The sequence below is a fragment of the Cherax quadricarinatus genome, chromosome 19 (assembly GCF_038502225.1).
Source record: "Cherax quadricarinatus isolate ZL_2023a chromosome 19, ASM3850222v1, whole genome shotgun sequence".
Lineage (NCBI taxonomy): Eukaryota > Metazoa > Arthropoda > Malacostraca > Decapoda > Parastacidae > Cherax > Cherax quadricarinatus.
The window spans coordinates 31,381,236-31,400,506 of NC_091310.1; positions in this window are offsets into that span (position 1 = coordinate 31,381,236).

Sequence of the window (19,271 nt, forward strand, 5' to 3'; positions counted from 1 at the left end):
GAGATCCCTGACTCGTATGTGTGTGTGTGTGTGTGTGTGTGTGTGTGTGTGTGTGTGTGTGTGTGTGTGTGTGTGTGTGTGTGTGTTGAGGTTGCAGGGGTCGAGTCCAATCTCCTGGCACCGCCTCTTCACTGGTCGCTACTAGATCACTCTCTCTGAGCCGTGAGCTTTATCATACCTCTGCTTAAAGCTATGTATGGATCCTGCTTCCACTACATCGCTTCCCAAACTATTCCACTTCCTGATTACTCTGTGGCTGAAGAAATACTTCCTAACATCCCTGTGATTCATCTGTGTCTTCAACTTCCAACTGTGTCCCCTTGTTGCTGTGTCCCATCTCTGGAACATCCTGTCTTTGTCCACCTTGTCATTTCCTCTCAGTATTTTGTATGTCGTTATCATATCGTGTGTGTGTGTGTGTGTGTGTGTGTGTGTGTGTGTGTGTGTACCCACCTATTTGTACTCACCTATTTGTGGTTGCAGGGGTCGAGTCCTAGCTCCTGGCCCCGCCTCTTCACCGGTTGCTACTAGGCCCTCTCTCTCCCCGCTCCATGAGCTTTATCAAACCTCGTCTTAAAACTGTGTATGGTTCCTGCCTCCACTACGTCATTTTCTAGGCTATTCCACTGCCTTACAACTCTATGACTGAAGAAATACTTCCTACTATCTCTCTGACTCATTTGTGTCTTCAACTTCCAATTGTGGCCTTTTGTTTCTGTGTCCCCTCCCTGGAACATCCTGTCTTTGTCCACCTTGTCTATTCCACGCAGTATTTTATATGTCGTTATCATGTCTCCCCTGACCCTCCTGTCCTCCAGTGTCGTCAGGCCGATTTCCCTTAATCTTTCTTCATAGGATATTCCCCTTAGCTCTGGAACTGTGTGTGTGTGTGTGTGTGTGTGTGTATATGTGTGTGTGTGTGTGTGTGTGTGTGTGTGTGTGTGTGTGTGTGTGTGTGTGTGTGTGTGTGTGTGTGTGTGTATGTGTGTGTATGTGTGTGTATGTGTGTGTGTGTGTGTGTGTGTGTGTGTGTATGTGTGTGTGTGTGTGTGTGTGTGTGTATGTGTGTGTGTGTGTGTGTGTGTGTGTGTGTGTGTGTGTGTGTTTTTGTGTGTGTGTGTGTGTGTGTGTGTGTGTGTGTGTGTGTGTGTGTGTGTATGTGTGTGTGTGTGTGTGTATGTGTGTGTACTCACCTAGTTGTACTCACCTAGTTGAAGTTGCGGGGGTCGAGTCCGAGCTCCTGGCCCCGCCTCTTCACTGATCGCTACTAGGTCACTCTCCACGAGCCGTGAGCTTTATCATACCTCTGCTTAAAGCTATGTATGGATCCTGCCTCCACTACATCGCTTCCCAAACTATTCCACTTACTGACTACTCTGTGGCTGAAGAAATACTTCCTAACATCCCTGTGATCCATCTGTGTCTTTAGCTTCCAACTGTGTCCCCTTGTTACTGTGTCCAATCTCTGGAACATCCTGTCTTTGTCCACCTTGTCAATTCCCCTCAGTATTTTGTATGTCGTTATCATGTCCCCCCTATCTCTCCTGTCCTCCAGTGTCGTCAGGTTGATTTCCCTTAACCTCTCCTCGTAGGACATACCTCTTAGCTCTGGGACTAGTCTTGTTGCAAACCTTTGCACTTTCTCTAGTTTCTTTACGTGCTTGGCTAGGTGTGGGTTCCAAACTGGTGCCGCATACTCCAATATGGGCCTAACGTATACGGTGTACAGGGTCCTGAACGATTCCTTATTAAGATGTCGGAATGCTGTTCTGAGGTTTGCTAGGCGCCCATATGCTGCAGCAGTTATTTGGTTGATGTGCGCTTCAGGAGATGTGCCTGGTGTTATACTCACCCCAAGATCTTTTTCCTTGAGTGAGGTTTGTAGTCTCTGACCCCCTAGACTGTACTCCGTCTGCGGCCTTCTTTGCCCTTCCCCAATCTTCATGACTTTGCACTTGGTGGGATTGAACTCCAGGAGCCAATTGCTGGACCAGGTCTGCAGCCTGTCCAGATCCCTTTGTAGTTCTGCCTGGTCTTCGATCGAGTGTATTCTTCTCATCAACTTCACGTCATCTGCAAACAGGGACACCTCAGAGTCTATTCCTTCCGTCATGTCGTTCACAAATACCAGAAACAGCACTGGTCCTAGGACTGACCCCTGCGGGACCCCGCTGGTCACAGGTGCCCACTCTGACACCTCGCCACGTACCATGACTCGCTGCTGTCTTCCTGACAAGTATTCCCTGATCCATTGTAGTGCCTTCCCTGTTATCCCTGCTTGGTCCTCCAGTTTTTGCACCAATCTCTTGTGTGGAACTGTGTCAAACGCCTTCTTGCAGTCCAAGAAAATGCAATCCACCCACCCCTCTCTCTCTTGTCTTACTGCTGTCACCATGTCATAGAACTCCAGTAGGTTTGTGACACAGGATTTCCCGTCCCTGAAACCATGCTGGCTGCTGTTGATGAGATCATTCCTTTCTAGGTGTTCCACCACTCTTCTCCTGATAATCTTCTCCATGATTTTGCATACTATACATGTCAGTGACACTGGTCTGTAGTTTAATGCTTCATGTCTGTCTCCTTTTTTAAAGATTGGGAATACATTTGCTGTCTTCCATGCCTCAGGCAATCTCCCTGTTTCGATAGATGTATTGAATATTGTTGTTAGGGGTACACATAGCGCCTCTGCTCCCTCTCTCAATACCCATGGGGAGATGTTATCTGGCCCCTTTGCCTTTGCGGTATCTAGCTCACTCAGAAGCCTCTTCACTTCTTCCTCGGTTGTGTGCACTGTGTCCAGCACTTGGTGGTGTGCCCCACCTCTCCGTCTTTCTGGAGTCCCTTCTGTCTCCTCTGTGAACACTTCTTTGAATCTCTTGTTGAGTTCTTCACATACTTCACGGTCATTTCCTGTTGTCTCTCCTCCTTCCTTCCTTAGCCTGATTACCTGGTCCTTGACTGTTGTTTTCCTCCTGATGTGGCTGTACAACAGTTTCGGGTCAGATTTGGCTTTCACTGCTATGTCATTTTCATATTGTCTTTGGGCCTCCCTTCTTATCTGTCCATATTCGTTTCTGGCTCTACGACTGTTCTCCTTATTCTCCTGGGTCCTTTGCCTTCTATATTTCTTCCATTCCCTAGCACACTTGGTTTTTGCCTCCCTGCACCTTTGGGTAAACCATGGGCTCATCCTGGCTTTTTCATTACTCCTGTTACCCTTGGGTACAAACCTCTCCTCAGCCTCCTTGCATTTTGTTGCTACATATTCCATCATCTCATTAACTGGCTTCCCTGCCAGTTCTCTGTCCCACTGAACCCCGTTCAGGTAGTTCCTCATTCCTGTGTAGTCCCCTTTCTTGTAGTTTGGCTTCATTCGTCCTGGCCTTCCTGCTTCTCCCTCCACTTGTAGCTCTACTGTGTGTGTGTGTGTGTGTGTGTGTGTGTGTGTGTGTGTGTGTGTGTGTGTGTGTGTGTGTATGTGTGTGTGTGTGTGTGTGTGTGTACTCACCTATTTGTACTCACCTATTTGTGGTTGCAGGGGTCGAGTCCTAGCTCTTGGCCCCGCCTCTTCACCGGTTACTACTAGGCCCTCTCTCTCCCCGCTCCATGAGCTTTATCAAACCTCGTCTTAAAACTGTGTATGGTTCCTGCCTCCACTACGTCATTTTCTAGGCTATTCCACTGCCTTACAACTCTATGACTGAAGAAATACTTCCTACTATCTCTCTGACTCACTTGTGTCTTCAACTTCCAATTGTGGCCTCTTGTTTCTGTGTCCCCTCCCTGGAACATCCTGTCCTTGTCCACCTTGTCTATTCCACGCAGTATTTTATATGTCGTTATCATGTCTCCCCTGACCCTCCTGTCCTCCAGTGTCGTCAGGCCGATTTCCCTTAATCTTTCTTCATTGGACATTCCCCTTAGCTCTGGAACTAACCTTGTTGCAAACCTTTGTACTTTCTCTAGTTTCTTGACGTGCTTTATCAAGTGCGGGTTCCAAACAGGTGCTGCATACTCCAGTATGGGCCTGACATACACCGTGTACAGTGTCTTGAATGATTCCTTACTAAGGTATCGGAATGCTGTTCTCAGGTTTGTGAGGCGCCCATATGCTGCAGCAGTTATCTGATTGATGTGTGCTTCCGGAGACATGCTCGGTGTTATACTCACCCCAAGATCTTTCTCCTTGAGTGAGCTTTGCAGTCTTTGGCCACCTAGCCTATACTCTGTCTGTGGTCTTCTGTGCCCTTCCCCTATCTTCATGACTTTGCATTTGGCAGGATTAAATTCGAGAAGCCATTTGCTGGACCAGGTGTCCAGTCTGTCCAGGTCTCTTTGAAGTCCTGCCTGGTCCTCATCAGATTTAATTCTCCTCATTAACTTCACATCATCTGCAAACAGGGACACTTCTGAGTCTAACCCTTCCGTCATGTCGTTCACATATACCAAAAATAGCACTGGTCCTAGGACCGACCCCTGTGGGACCCCGCTCGTCACAGGTGCCCACTGTGATACATCATTACGTACCATGACTCGTTGTTGCCTCCCTGTCAGGTATTCTCTGATCCATTGCAGTGCCCTTCCTGTTATATGCGCCTGATGCTCTAGCTTCTGCACTAATCTCTTGTGAGGAACTGTGTCAAAGGCCTTCTTGCAGTCCAAGAAGATGCAATCAACCCACCCCTCTCTCTCTTGTCTTACTTCTGTTATTTTATCATAAAATTCCAGAAGGTTTGTGACACAGGATTTGCCTTCCATGAATCCGTGCTGGTTGGCATTTATACTCCTGTTCCGTTCCAGGTGCTCCACCACTCTCCTCCTGATAATCTTCTCCATAATTTTGCATACTATACACGTCAATGACACAGGTCTATAGTTTAGTGCCTCTTTTCTGTCTCCTTTTTTGAAAATGGGAACTACATTTGCCGTCTTCCATACCTCAGGTAGTTGCCCAGTTTCCAGGGATGTGTGTGTGTGTGTGTGTGTGTGTGTGTATATTCACATATTTGTGGTTCCATGGGTCAAGTCACAGCTCCTGGCGCCCACACACATGCAAAGGGAAGAGAAGAGAAGAGAAGAGCCAAAAAAAAAAAAAAGAAAATGATTGTGTGAGGAATGAGGCTGAGAGTTTCAGAATGACACAACATCGAAAGCTGACTGTGAATCAGAGTTGTTATATAGTCACATCAGATGAACGACGACAGTAAAGGACTAGAAAATAAAACTGAAGGAAGTATTATGGGAGGATAAACACGGGACATTATTAGAAAATAAAAAAAAATTACACCAGCAAGCTAGATACCTTCAAAAGCATTGGGACTTGATGATATCTCTCCGAGAGGTTCTGAAAGAGGGAGCAGGAGCACTGTGGTCATCGCTAGCCATATACTAACTGTAGGATGCAAATCCTATGAGCTCTGAAGGAAGAGGCGTCGTCACTGGGTTCTCCCTCACGACCCATCATAGAATTTACAGTCCACACAGTTCCTCGAAGAGAAATCTAACCACATTTTGCAAGCATTTATTCGCCTCCAGTTTCCTCCACATTTTACCTGCGTCTGCTCGAAGCTAGTCCACCACATTATTAACAATGGCGCAAGAGAACATTCACCATGAAGGTGGACGTGGTTCTGCCATTGGGCAATGTGGCCCAATGACTCAAGTTCTCGCTGATCACACATTCAATGTGGCCACCAGCTTGCGTGTGGGGCGGGCAGAATGGCTACGCACGCTAGTGGGTTGTTTTTCTTCGTTCATAGCTGGAAATCCGCTTATATAATTTTACTCCATTCAGTGCTGCTGAATGCGCTTACAAATCGCTCTCGAGTCTTCTGTATCAGTTTGCGAGGTGAATGCTCCCTTTTCACGTAGCTTTCACAGGGCAAGTGAACAGTGATCTAATAATAATAATAATAATAATAATAATAATAATAATAATAATAATAATAATAATAATAATACCAACAATAATAATAATTATAATTATTATTATAATTACTATTAAATTTAATTATATTTGTATTTTGTTTAATATTATTATTATAATCATTATTATTAATATTAGTAGTAATTTATATTATTAATTTTCATATTTTAATTATCACCTGTGTTCCCTCTACATAATTATCACAGGTATTCCTTCAATATAATCCAGAGCCGAGTCCAGCAAGGAGGGAAGGATCACCAAGAAGGGAGAATCACCAGGAAGGAAGGATCACAAGGAAAGGAGAATCATTGGAAGAAAAGGATCACCAGGAAGGAAGAATCACTAGGAAAGAAGAATCACCAGGAGGAAAGGATCACCAGGAGGGAAGAATCACCAGGATAGAAGGATCACCAGGGAAGAATGACCAGACCACTCACCATTCATCCCAAACAAAATAAACTGAAAAAGAATCCCATTCGAGAGCTGCAGGATCTATGGGCAGGATGTTGAGTGGGGAGTGGGAGCGAGTGGAATGAGTGGGCGGAGTGAGTTGATTGCATGGGTGGTGTGGGTGCTGTGGGCGGATTGTGTGGATGGTGTAGATGGTGAGAGTGTTGTGGGTGGTGTGGGTGGTGTGGGTGGTGTGGGTGGTGTGGGTGGTGTGGGTGGTGTGGGTGGTGTGGGTGGTGTGAGTGGTGTGGGTGGTGTGGGTGGTGTGGGTGATGTGGGTGGTGTGGTTTGGGTGGTGTGGGCGGTGTGGGTGCTGTGGGTAGAGTGGGTGGTATGAGTGGTGTGGGTGGTGTGGGTGGTGTGGGTGGTGTGGGTGGTGTGGGAGGTGTGGTGTGGGTGGTGTGGGTGATGTGGGTGGTGTGGGTGGTGTGGGTGGTGTGGTGTGGGTGGTGTGGGTGATGTGGGTGGTGTGGGTAGAGTTAGTGGTGTGGGTGGTGTGGCTGGTATGTGTGGGTGGTGTGGGTGATGTGATGTAAGTGGTGTGGGTGGTATTGGTGGTGTGGGTTGTGTGGGTGGTGTGGGTGGTGTGGGTGGTGTGGATGGTGTGCGTGATGTGGTTGATGTGGTGTGGGTGGAGTGGGTGGTGTGGGTGGTGTGATGTGGGTGGTGTGGGTGGTGTGGGTGGCATTGGTGGTGTGGGTGGTGTGGGTGGTGTACGTGGTATTGGTGGTGTGGGTGGTGTGGGTGGTGTGGGTGGTGTGGGTGGTGTGGGTGGTGTGGGTGGTGTGGGTGGTGTGGGTGGTGTGGGTGGTGTGGGTGGTGTGGGTGGTGTGAGTGGTGTGGGTGGTATTGGTGGCGTGGGTGGTGTGGGTGGTGTGGGTGGTGTGAGTGGTATTGGTGGTGTGGGTGGTGTGGGTGGTGTGTGTGGTGTGGGTAGTGTGGGTGGTGTGGGTGGTGTGGGTGGTGTGGGTGGTGTGGGTGGTGTGGGTGGTGTGGGTGGTGTGTGTGTGGTGTGGGTGGTGTGGGTGATGTGGGTGGTGTGGGTGGTGTGGGTGGTGTGGGTGGAGTGGGTGATGTGGGTGGTGTGGGTGGTGTGGGTGGTGCGGGTGGTGTGGGTGGTGTGGGTGATGTGGGTGATGTGGGTGGTGTGGGTGGAGTGGGTGATGTGGGTGGTGTGGGTGGTGTGGGTGGTGTGGGTGGTGTGGGTGGCGTGGGTGGCGTGGGTGGTGTGGGTGGTGTGGGTGGCGTGGGTGGCGTGGGTGGTGTGGGTGGGGTGGGTGGCGTGGGTGGCGTGGGTGGCGTGGGTGGATGTGGGTGGGGTGGGGGGGGTGGGGGGGGTGGGTGGTGTGGGTGGCGTGGGTGGTGTGGGTGGTGTGGGTGGCGTGGGTGGTGTGGGTGGCGTGGGTGGTGTGGGTGGTGTGGGTGGCGTGGGTGGTGTGGGTGGTGTGGGTGGTGTGGGTGGTGTGGGTGGTGTGGGTGGGGTGGGTGGTGTGGGTGGTGTGGGTGGTGTGGGTGGTGTGGGTGGTGTGGGTGGCGTGGGTGGTGTGGGTGGTGTGGGTGGTGTGGGTGGCGTGGGTGGCGTGGGTGGTGTGTGTGTTGTGGGTGGTGTGGGTGGCGTGGGTGGTGTGGGTGGAGTGGGTGGTGTGGGTGGCGTGGGTGGAGTGGGTGGCGTGGGTGGCGTGGGTGGCGTGGGTGGCGTGGGTGGCGTGGGTGGGGTGGGTGGCGTGGGTGGTGTGGGTGGCGTGGGTGGCGTGGGTGGTGTGGGTGGCGTGGGTGGTGTGGGTGGCGTGGGTGGTGTGGGTGGTGTGGGTGGCGTGGGTGGTGTGGGTGGTGTGGGTGGCGTGGGTGGTGTGGGTGGTGTGGGTGGCGTGGGTGGTGTGGGTGGTGTGGGTGGTGTGGGTGGGGTGGGTGGTGTGGGTGGAGTGGGTGGTGTGGGTGGTGTGGGTGGTGTGGGTGGGGTGGGTGGCGTGGGTGGTGTGGGTGGTGTGGGTGGTGTGGGTGGCGTGGGTGGCGTGGGTGGCGTGGGTGGGGTGGGGGGTGTGGGTGGTGTGGGCGGTGTGGGTGGTGTGGGTGGTGTGGGTGGCGTGGGTGGTGTGGGTGGTGTGGGTGGTGTGGGTGGCGTGGGTGGCGTGGGTGGTGTGGGTGGTGTGGGTGGTGTGGGTGGTGTGGGTGGCGTGGGTGGTGTGGGGGGTGTGGGTGGTGTGGGTGGTGTGGGTGGCGTGGGTGGTGTGGGTGGCGTGGGTGGTGTGGGTGGTGTGGGTGGCGTGGGTGGCGTGGGTGGCGTGGGTGGCGTGGGTGGCGTGGGTGGTGTGGTGGGTCTTCTCTGCAACAACATTTTACAATTTCTTTCATTAACATGACAAAGAACAGTGAAAAATATTCATCACATTGAAAGTTCTGTAAATGACAACTCCAGGTAAACCTTTATTTTGTGGAGTCTTCTTGAGAGAGAGAGAGAGAGAGAGAGAGAGAGAGAGAGAGAGAGAGAGAGAGAGAGAGAGAGAGAGAGAGAGAGAGAGAGAGAGAGAGACAGACAGACAGACAGAGACATACAGACAACAGACTGACATACAGACAGACAGACAGAGGCGCAAATGATGACTGAGTCTGACATAGGAGAGAGAGATTCGTCTTCATTAGCTCAGTACGTGTGTACTAACCTATCTGCCGTTGTAGGGGTCGATTCACAGCTCCTGGCCCGTACTGTTTAACTCTACTCTACTGGTTTAACTTAATGAACGCTGACTTCCAGAGGCCAGTCATACTTGCACCTGAAGCTGTACATGAAGTTCGACTTCACCACCTCCTGGTCTCGCATAATCACCTCCATGATTAATATTACTCTGTCATTGCAAAGTACTTCCTGACATCTCCATTAAATCTCTGTATCATCGTAATTCCTCTCCTCACCTCTCCAACAATCTCTCTCCATCCACTCTGTCCAACTCCATGAGCATCTACTGTAGTATATACATTTCATCATCTTTGCTTCCACAGTAGTAATGTACATTTCATTATTCATTATTTCCACCGTAGTAATATACATTTTGTTGAGCATTATTTCCACTGTAGCAATATACATTTCATCATATATTACTTCCTCTGTAGTAATATACATTCCATCATGTATTACTTACAATGTAGTATATACATTTCATCAAGTTTTACTTACACAGGAGTATATAAATTTCACCATGTATTTGTTATGGAGTATATCCACGTCCCTGTACTTTTATTCCAGTGACTTAATCTGCCTTACGATATACGCAGTCCATCATCCTATATTTAAAATATTAAAGCAGCCTTTTCTATCTTTGTTCTCGCTAGTATATACCACGTGCACGAGACGTTGTTCATACGGTATTTACATATTTCCTCAGGCATTATTCACAGTAGCGCATACACATTATACCTAATTGATATATATATATATATATATATATATATATATATATATATATATATATATATATATATATATATATATATATATATATATATATAAAAATATATATATATAAATATGTATATATATATATTTTTTTTTCAACAAGTCGGCCGTCTCCCACCGAGGCAGGGTGACCCAAAAAAAAGAAAGAAAATCCCCAAAAAGAAAATACTTTCATCATCATTCAACACTTTCACCACACTCGCACATTATCACTGTTTTTGCAGAGGTGCTCAGAATACAACAGTTTAGAAGCATACACATATAAAGATACACAACATATCCCTCCAAACTGCCAATATCCCAAACTCCTCCTTTAAAGTGCAGGCACTGTACTTCCCATTTCCAGGACTCAAGTCCGACTATATGAAAATAACCGGTTTCCCCTGAATCCCTTCACTAAATATTACCCTGCTCACACTCCAACAGATCGTCAGGTCCCAAGTACCATTCGTCTCCATTCACTCCTATCTAACACGCTCACGCACGCTTGCTGGAAGTCCAAGCCCCTTGCCCACAAAACCTCCTTTACCTCCTCTCTCCAACCCTTTCGAGGACGACCCCTACCCCGCCTTCCTTCCCCTATAGATTTATATGCTTTCCATGCCATTCTACTTTGATCCATTCTCTCTAAATGACCAAACCACCTCAACAACCCCTCTTCTGCCCTCTGACTAATACTTTTATTAACTCCACACCTTTTCCTAATTTCCACACTCCGAATTTTCTGCATAATATTTACATCACACATTGCTCTTAAACAGGACATCTCCACTGCCTCCAACCGTCTCCTCGCTGCTGCATTTACCACCCAAGCTTCACACCCACATAAGAGTGTTGGTACTACTATACTTTCATGCATTCCCTTCTTTGCCTCCATAGATAACGTTTTTTGACTCCACATGTACCTCAACGCACCACTCACCTTTTTTCCGTCATCAATTCTATGATTAACCTCATCCTTCATAAATCCATCCGCCGACACGTCAACTCCCAAGTATCTGAAAACATTCACTTCTTCCATACTCCTCCTCCCCAATTTGATATCCAATTTTTCTTTATCTAAATCATTTGACACCCTCATCACCTTACTCTTTTCTATGTTCACTTTCAACTTTCTACCTTTACACACATTCCCAAACTCATCCACTAACCTTTGCAATTTTTCTTTAGAATCTCCCATAAGCACAGTATCATCACCAAAAAGTAACTGTGTCAATTCCCATTTTGAATTTGATTCCCCAAAATTTAATCCCACCCCTCTCCCGAACACCCTAGCATTTACTTCCTTTACAACCCCATCTATAAATATATTAAACAACCATGGTGACATTACACATCCCTGTCTAAGACCTACGTTTACCGGGAAGTAGTCTCCCTCTCTTCTACACACCCTAACCTGAGCCTCACTATCCTCATAAAAACTCTTTACAGCGTTTAATAACTTACCACCTATTCCATATACTTGCAACATCTGCCACATTGCTTCTCTATCCACTCTATCATATGCCTTTTCTAAATCCATAAATGCAATAAAAACTTCCCTACCTTTATCTAAATACTGTTCACATATATGCTTCAATGTAAACACTTGATCTACACATCCCCTACCCACTCTGAAACCTCCTTGCTCATCCGCAATCCTACATTCTGTCTTACCTCTAATTCTTTCAATTATAACCCTACCGTACACTTTTCCTGGTATACTCAGTAAACTTATTCCTCTATAATTTTTACAGTCTCTTTTGTCCCCTTTCCCTTTATATAAAGGGACTATACATGCTCTCCGCCAATCCCTAGGTACCTTCCCCTCTTTCATACATTTATTAAACAAAAGTACCAACCACTCCAACACTATATCCCCCCCTGCTTTTAACATTTTTGTCATGATCCCATCAGTTCCAGCTGCTTTATCCCCTTTCATTTTACGTAATGCCTCACGTACCTCCCCCACACTTACATTCTGCTCTTCTTCACTCCTAAAAGATGGTATACCTCCCTGACCAGTGCATGAAATTACTGCCTCTGTTTCTTCCTTAACATTTAAAAGTTCCTCAAAATATTCTCGCCATCTACTTAATACCTCCATCTCCACATCTACTAACTCCCCTACTCTGTTTTTAACTGACAAATCCATACTTTCTGTAGGCTTTCTTAACTTGTTTAACTCACTCCAAAATTTTTTCTTGTTTTCATTAAAATTTCTTGACAGTGCCTCTCCCACTCTATCAAAATAACCACGGGAGGAGTAGAATGATAGCTCTTGGCCTTTCGTGTTGCAATCAACGTATCATCGGGAGCTTGCAAAGTTGTAGGGAATAGAAGGATATCCAAGCAAATACGATCCCAAAGGACGTCTTCACTGGAGTGAGGGAGAGAGAGAGAGAGAGAGAGAGAGAGAGAGAGAGAGAAAGAAAGAATAAGTAACTAAGTAAGTTTATTCAGGTATACACAAATGCAGTTACATAGATTATCATACATAGCAGCACATGTGTAAAGTACCTAGGATAACCCAAAAAAACTCAGACAAAGTGACTTATTTCCATTGGTGCCTCCAGGTATACCAGTGCCCATAGCCAGAAGGATGACTATTACAACATCAGAAAAATCCCACAAGCATTGATATTGTAACAGTAGCCTAAATGAAAGCAACGTGGCAATAATAAAAAGTTCGATCATACTCCGATGTAATGTAAATAATTTTACGTACATCGGAGTATATTGTCAGTGATATAGAAGTCACTGGAAATTATAGAGTAAACATCCACGAGAAAATGGGAACTTATTTATAAAGGGGAGATTTCTGAAAGTTATACAAAGGAAACGGAGCTCACATCGAGGAATCAAGGCGTATTTCTCATGCAGTTTCTGAAGGTTGAACCAGAGTTTGCCTCAGAATTATGTAGGATGAATAACTGTGGCCGTCTTCCTTGTAATTACAGATGTCTCCCTCTCTAAATGAGTTTATTTTAATGAGCCCCATTTCCTCTGTATAACTTATAGAAGTCTCCCTTTTACATGTTCCCGTTTTCTCATCCCTTAAAATTTCTCGTGGATAGTTACTCCATAATTGCCAGTGACTTCTGTATCACTGACAATATAATTATGTATGTAAAATTACTAATATCATAGCTGAGTAGGACCGAAATTTTTATTAATGCCACGTTTCTTTCGTTTAGGCTACTATTGCAATATCAGTGCTTGTGCGATTTTTCTAATGCTATAAATAACAAAAAGGCACAATACCGTGACTGGAACGATACACAAATAACCCGCACATAAAAGAGAGAAGCTTACGACGACGTTTCGGTCCGACTTGGACCATTCATCCTTTTGGCTATGGGCACTGGTATGCCTGGGAGTACTTCCTGTTCCCTTCTCTCCCCCCCTCTCTCTCTCTCTCTCTCTCTCTCTCTCTCTCTCTCTCTCTCTCTCTCTCTCTCTCTCTCTCTCTCTCTCTCTCTCTCTCTCTCTCTCTCTCTCCTCACTCACTCACTCCAGTGAAGACGCCCTTTGGGATCGTATTTGCTTGGACATCCTCCTCTTTCCTGCATCTATATATATATATACGTATATTCAAAGATGCCAACAATACCTTGGCATTTCCTTGCATTTGCTTGATCCTTGAGACTGTTTGTGAACTCAAGCGGACGCATCACTGAGGTTGAGTGAGAGTTGTTGATCTTCCACTCACACGCTCTCAATGCGAAAATCTTGGTTCAATATGGATCCTGTTTTAAATTCTTGCACATTACTGAGATAAACTGAGAAGTGGGCTCAGTGCAAGTACATGGAGGCAGGAAGAAGAATGAAGGTCACAGTACCTTGGCTGAAACAATTCCCAAATAACTTACACTAAAGAGAGAAAACTTGTTTTTTCTTTCTTTGTGGTTCAACTTGAATACCTCCATTCAAGTCCACCAGGACCCAAGTTTTATATATAGCTACATGTGTGATTCCATTTATTTCTCTCATGAAGGAATTTCCGCTCAGATTTTTGCCAAGTGAACTACACATTTCTCTCCGGGATTTAAGCTTCTAGCGTCTCTAGTACACTTCGGCTAGATATTTGTGTGACAGAGTGAGGATTAGCTATTCGGTCTCTCCTGGATCATCGTCAAGTCTTGATTGTATATAGATACACTGTTGCCAGCGGTGATTCAGTATACATACTGGGAGGAGTCACACCACGAGATACAATACGTAATGATATCACTCTAGAACATGGTATATTCAAGGTGATACATCACAATACAGTATACACTGAGAGAGTATACACACTCATACTAACCACATCACCAGACACTATATATATATCATTCGTGCCACTGGCTGGTATACAGTATAATACACTGTCTGGTATACGCTAGTATACGCTTTCTGGTAGACACTGTCTTGTATACACTGACTGGTATACACTGACTGGTAGTCACTGCCTGGTATACACTAACTAGCATACACTGGCTGGTATATGCTACCTGGTACACACCTGGTATACACTGCCTGGTCTACACTTACTGGTATACACTACCTGGTATACACTGCCTAGTCTACACTTCTGGTATACAATGACTGGTATACACTGCCTGGTATACACTGCCTAGTCTACACTTCCTGGTATACACTGCCTGGTATACACTGCCTGGTATACACTGCCTGGTATACACTAACCAGTGCACACTGGCTGGGTAACTCGACAAACAGACAATAATCATTATATACACAACACAACTCATTCTAATGAACACAGAAGCTTCCTTCACTACTAATTACCATCATAAAACGTTATAATAAATTACGTTTTTAATGAAATATACAAGTGAAAAAAAGTTGGCCGAGGAAGCTTTACCTGTGACACACACGTAGCTGGTATCGAGAGTTATTTTTCTTTGTTAAGTAAGACACATGTGCAACATTTAGGTATCTTTATTCCGAAAGTTATCGCCTACACAGTAGGCTTCTTCAGTCGCGTACAGAAAGATTAGCAGAAGCAATAGAGATGTGAAGATTAGGTAATCAGTCCATCATCCTTGAAGATGTGATTTTGAGGTGGTCAGTCCCTCAGTTTGGAGAAGAGTTGGTCCAACAGGCTGTTGCTGCTAGTGAAACCCATCGCAGGAAGCATCACTTGTACTCGCCTAATTGTGGTTGCAAGGGGTTGAATTTCAACTCTTCTTCAATTTCCATCGAGGAAATAATATACATTTTACAAAAAATAACTTGACGTATAATTAAATTCACATTACAGAGGAAATTTTAACTGTTAATATATAATTAAGGGTTTAATGTAAACCTGAAAAGATACTGTAATTGACTGCATATATCTAAATTTTCTCAAATACTTATTAACTAACATTTGAAGATAATTTTAGTTAACCTTATAATTAAGTTCAAAGTTTATATCAGAAATCAGTTCAAGAATTATTTCATAAATTATTTGAGAGGCAAAGAAGATGCCGATGTGTGTGGTAGAACAAAGATAATAATAATAATAATAATAATAATAATAATAATAATAATAATAATAATAACAATAATAATGATAGTAATAATAATAATAATAATAATAATAATAATAATAATAATAATAATAGCAATAATAATAATAATAATAATAATAATAATAATAATAATAATAATAATAATAATAATAATCGAACTGCCTACCATCTCCCAGCTGTGCTCCAAATGTCCTGCAACTATCTCCCATCTGTCCCGCAGCTGTCTCCCAGCTGTCACCCACTTGACCTGACAGACAGATTGAGCTGAAACACCTGACATACCCTTTCCTGAATCCGTACAGGGACAACATTTCGCCCTGTGTAGAGTTTATTCAAGCTTTACACAGAGCGAAACGTTGGCTAGATAAAAGGCCCCTTCCCTCCAGCATATATATAAATAACCATGCATATGCCAATTAGCAAAACGACAGCATCACTTCAGGCAGCACGGTGGCTGCTCAGCTGTAAGGAAACGTTCAAATATGCACGCATGTCGCCCGTGGTGTCAGACGGAGGTTGTACACTCACGCCTCCAGGAGAACGTTGAACTATAACCTGGAGGCCAAATGGATTTCATTGCACCATTGCAATAACTACTGACTGGGTAACAGACAGGCACCATCATATCTTCAGAAATTGAGGAGTATAATAATAATAATATTAATAATAATAATAATAATAATAATAATAATAATAATAATAATAATAATAATTGCCAAGTGAGTGTACAACAAAAACCTGTAATTGTTTTACATGATGGTAGGATTGCTGGTGTCTTTTGTCTGTCTCATGAACATGCAAGATTTCAGGTACGTCTTGCTACTTCTACTTACACTTAGGTCACACTACACATACATGTACAAGCATATATATGCACACCACTCTGGGTATTCTTCTATTTTCTTTCTAGTTCTTGTTCTTGTTTATTTCCTCTTATCTCCATGGGGAAGTGGAACAGAACTCTTCCTCCGTAAGCCATGCGTGTTGTAAGAGGCGACTAAAATGTTGGGAGCAAGGGGCTAGTAACCCCTTCTCCCGTATAAATTACTAAATTTAAAAGAGAAAATTTCGTTTTTCTTTTTGGGCCACCCCGCCTTGGTGGGATACGGCCGGTGTGTTGAAAGAAAGACTAATAATAATAATAATAATAATAATAATAATAATAATAATAATAATAATAATAATAATAATAATAATAATAATACGGTGCCTACCGGGTATACTAGAAGCAATATTCAGACATCATAACAAAACCCAAGTTGAAATAAGAAAAAAATCTTTGCTTTTCACTATGTATTTGTCTTGTAGCTCATTAAGTATATACAATATATTTTTAACACAACGGCCGTCTCCCACCGAGGTTGGGTGACTCGAAAAAAAATCACATTCCCCATTATTCATTCATTCACAGTCTACCCAGAAGCATGCTGACATCAGAGTCTAGCCAGAAGCATGCTGACATCACAGTCTAGCCAGCAGCATGCTGATATCACAGTCTAGCCAGAAGCATGCTGACATCACAGTCTAGCAAGAAGCATGCTGACATCACAGTCTGGCCAGAAACATACTGACATCACAGTCTAGCCAGAAGCATGCTGACATCACAGTTCAGATCAGGTTCTGTGAAGGCTTACTCAGCCCTGTAACAACTTCAGACAGTATTACCAAGGCTGGCTCCTCCTCAGGAAAATTAATGTATAGAAAAAGAATAAAAACTGACAAACATAAACACTTCATTATTTAGAAAATATAAAATATAAAACACTTAAATATGAAGTATTAATCCTACATTAAAGAAAATGAAAAATGAAAAATATAAATGATAACTGAATTCAACGCTAATATAAATGTGTATAAAACGTGGGTGTCTGGTGTTGGTGACACTGCGTGTTGTTGAAATCGTAGCCGTTGCTGATGATGGGGGGGGCGCAGGTGTTGATGACAACCCACCGGCTCGTTCTTCATAGATATTCTACCTTTCAATAATCCTTCCAGATGACAGGAAAGCAGGTTTTCTCCACTGCAATGATGAGGGGTTATATCCTGCTACTTGCATACACAAACAGGTAAGTGGATCAAAATTTGGGACATCTCAGAACGTTAGTCCGTCTCCTTCAATTCTACTCGTTGATTGGCAGGTGACCCTCTCTGTCATCCAAGCTGGAATGATAGACAGGTTACCCACTGCTTAAGAAATCATTCTCCATGATAAGTACAATACCTAAAAGAAGTGGTGATTATTACAACAGTCAACTTAGAGCAAGACTGAAAGGACTAAGTTTATTATTGGTCAAAAGTGAAGCTTTCAACCAATAAATCCACTAGAATACAAGGCAGGCTTGTACTTACAGTAGTGCTGGGAGCTGTGAGTCTAGTGATTACTGTTTGGACCAGAGTCCCACAAGTCACCTTTCGGGGAGGGGAGGGGGAAGAAGGAGGGGAAGGGATAGCGTGAGCTAGACTGACCCTACCTTAACAAGCAGCCGGCAATCAAACTATCACTTTCGGGGTGGGGGAAAAAAAGGCGGGAATAGCGGGAGCTAGACTTACCCTACCTTAACAAGTAGCCGGCAATGAAACTATTGTTACTATATACTCCATCACTACTCCTATCTATTGAACTTTTCCCTCACACTTCCCCATACCAAGACTTATAGTCAAGGAGTATAAGAAGAATAGGTGAGGAAAAAGTTCTAACATGTGGAAGTCGCGTTAGGCAACAAATCTTCTACTGACTGTCACGACTTAACATGTCAGAGAAATAATTGGGTGAACCATTGATATACACAATATGGAACTTAAAAGCCTGGAGTGCCAATGTCCACCTCAAGAGGCGACTGTTGGTTCCCTTAAAAGTTTCTAGGTATATCAAATGTTTGTGGTCCGTTTCTAAAATGAATTCTTTTCCCAGCAAATAAAATTTAAGTTTGGAGATACCCCACACAAGGGCCAAACATTCCTTTTCTATGGTGGAGTATCTCGTTTCTGCGGGAAGGAGTTTCCGGCTTAGGAAGCATACAGGGAAGGGAGTACCATCATGGTATTGTAGTAACACTGCACCTAAGCCAGTATTGGAGGCATCAGTTCTTAAGCAAAATGTTTTATTAATATCTGGAATTTTAAGTATAGGGTCTTTCGAAAAGTTATTGTTAATCTCATTAAACTTTTCCCGAGCTAAGTCGGAAAGTTCAAGAGGTTCCTTCACAGACTTTTTAAGGAAGTCGGATAAGATGCCTGTAAGATCAGTAAGGTTCGAGATAAACCGTGCATAAAAATTTACAGAACCAAGAAAGCTACGCATGAGCTTCTTGGTTTTGGGGAATTTAAATTCTAATAAAGCTTTGATCTCACTGGGGAGAGGCTGCAGAGAGTTATTAGAAAGTATCAGTCCAAGATATCTAATCTTGTTATATCCAAGGAAGCATTTCTTCGGCTTGGCAGTGAGGCCATGTGAGCGTAACCTACGCAAAACTGATGTTAATGTTTGGATATGCTTGCCCCATTACGTAAATGTTATCAAAATAAACTGAAACATTTGGCATATTACCCAAGACTTTTCTCATCAGTCTCACGTAGGTAGCACAGGCAGTTACCAAACCGAAGGGCATAGTTCTATACTGCATCAGTCCTTGGTGTGTAGGAAAAGCGGTGTTCTGCTTAGAAGAAGGATCTAACATTACTTGATGATATGCCTGCACAATATCAATCTCTGAAAAGAAGGAAGCGTCATAAAATTTTTGTAGATCGCTATCTATTAAGGGCATAGGCTCAGCATCCCACCGAGTTATAGCATTAAGGCCTCTGAAGTCAATAGCAAGTCTATATGAATTATCCTCCTTCTTAACCATGACTACTGGAGAGCAATATGCAGATACTGAAGGTTCAATGATCTTTAGTTTTAATAATTTGTCTACCTCTCGGTCAAATGCATCCCTAAGGTGAACTG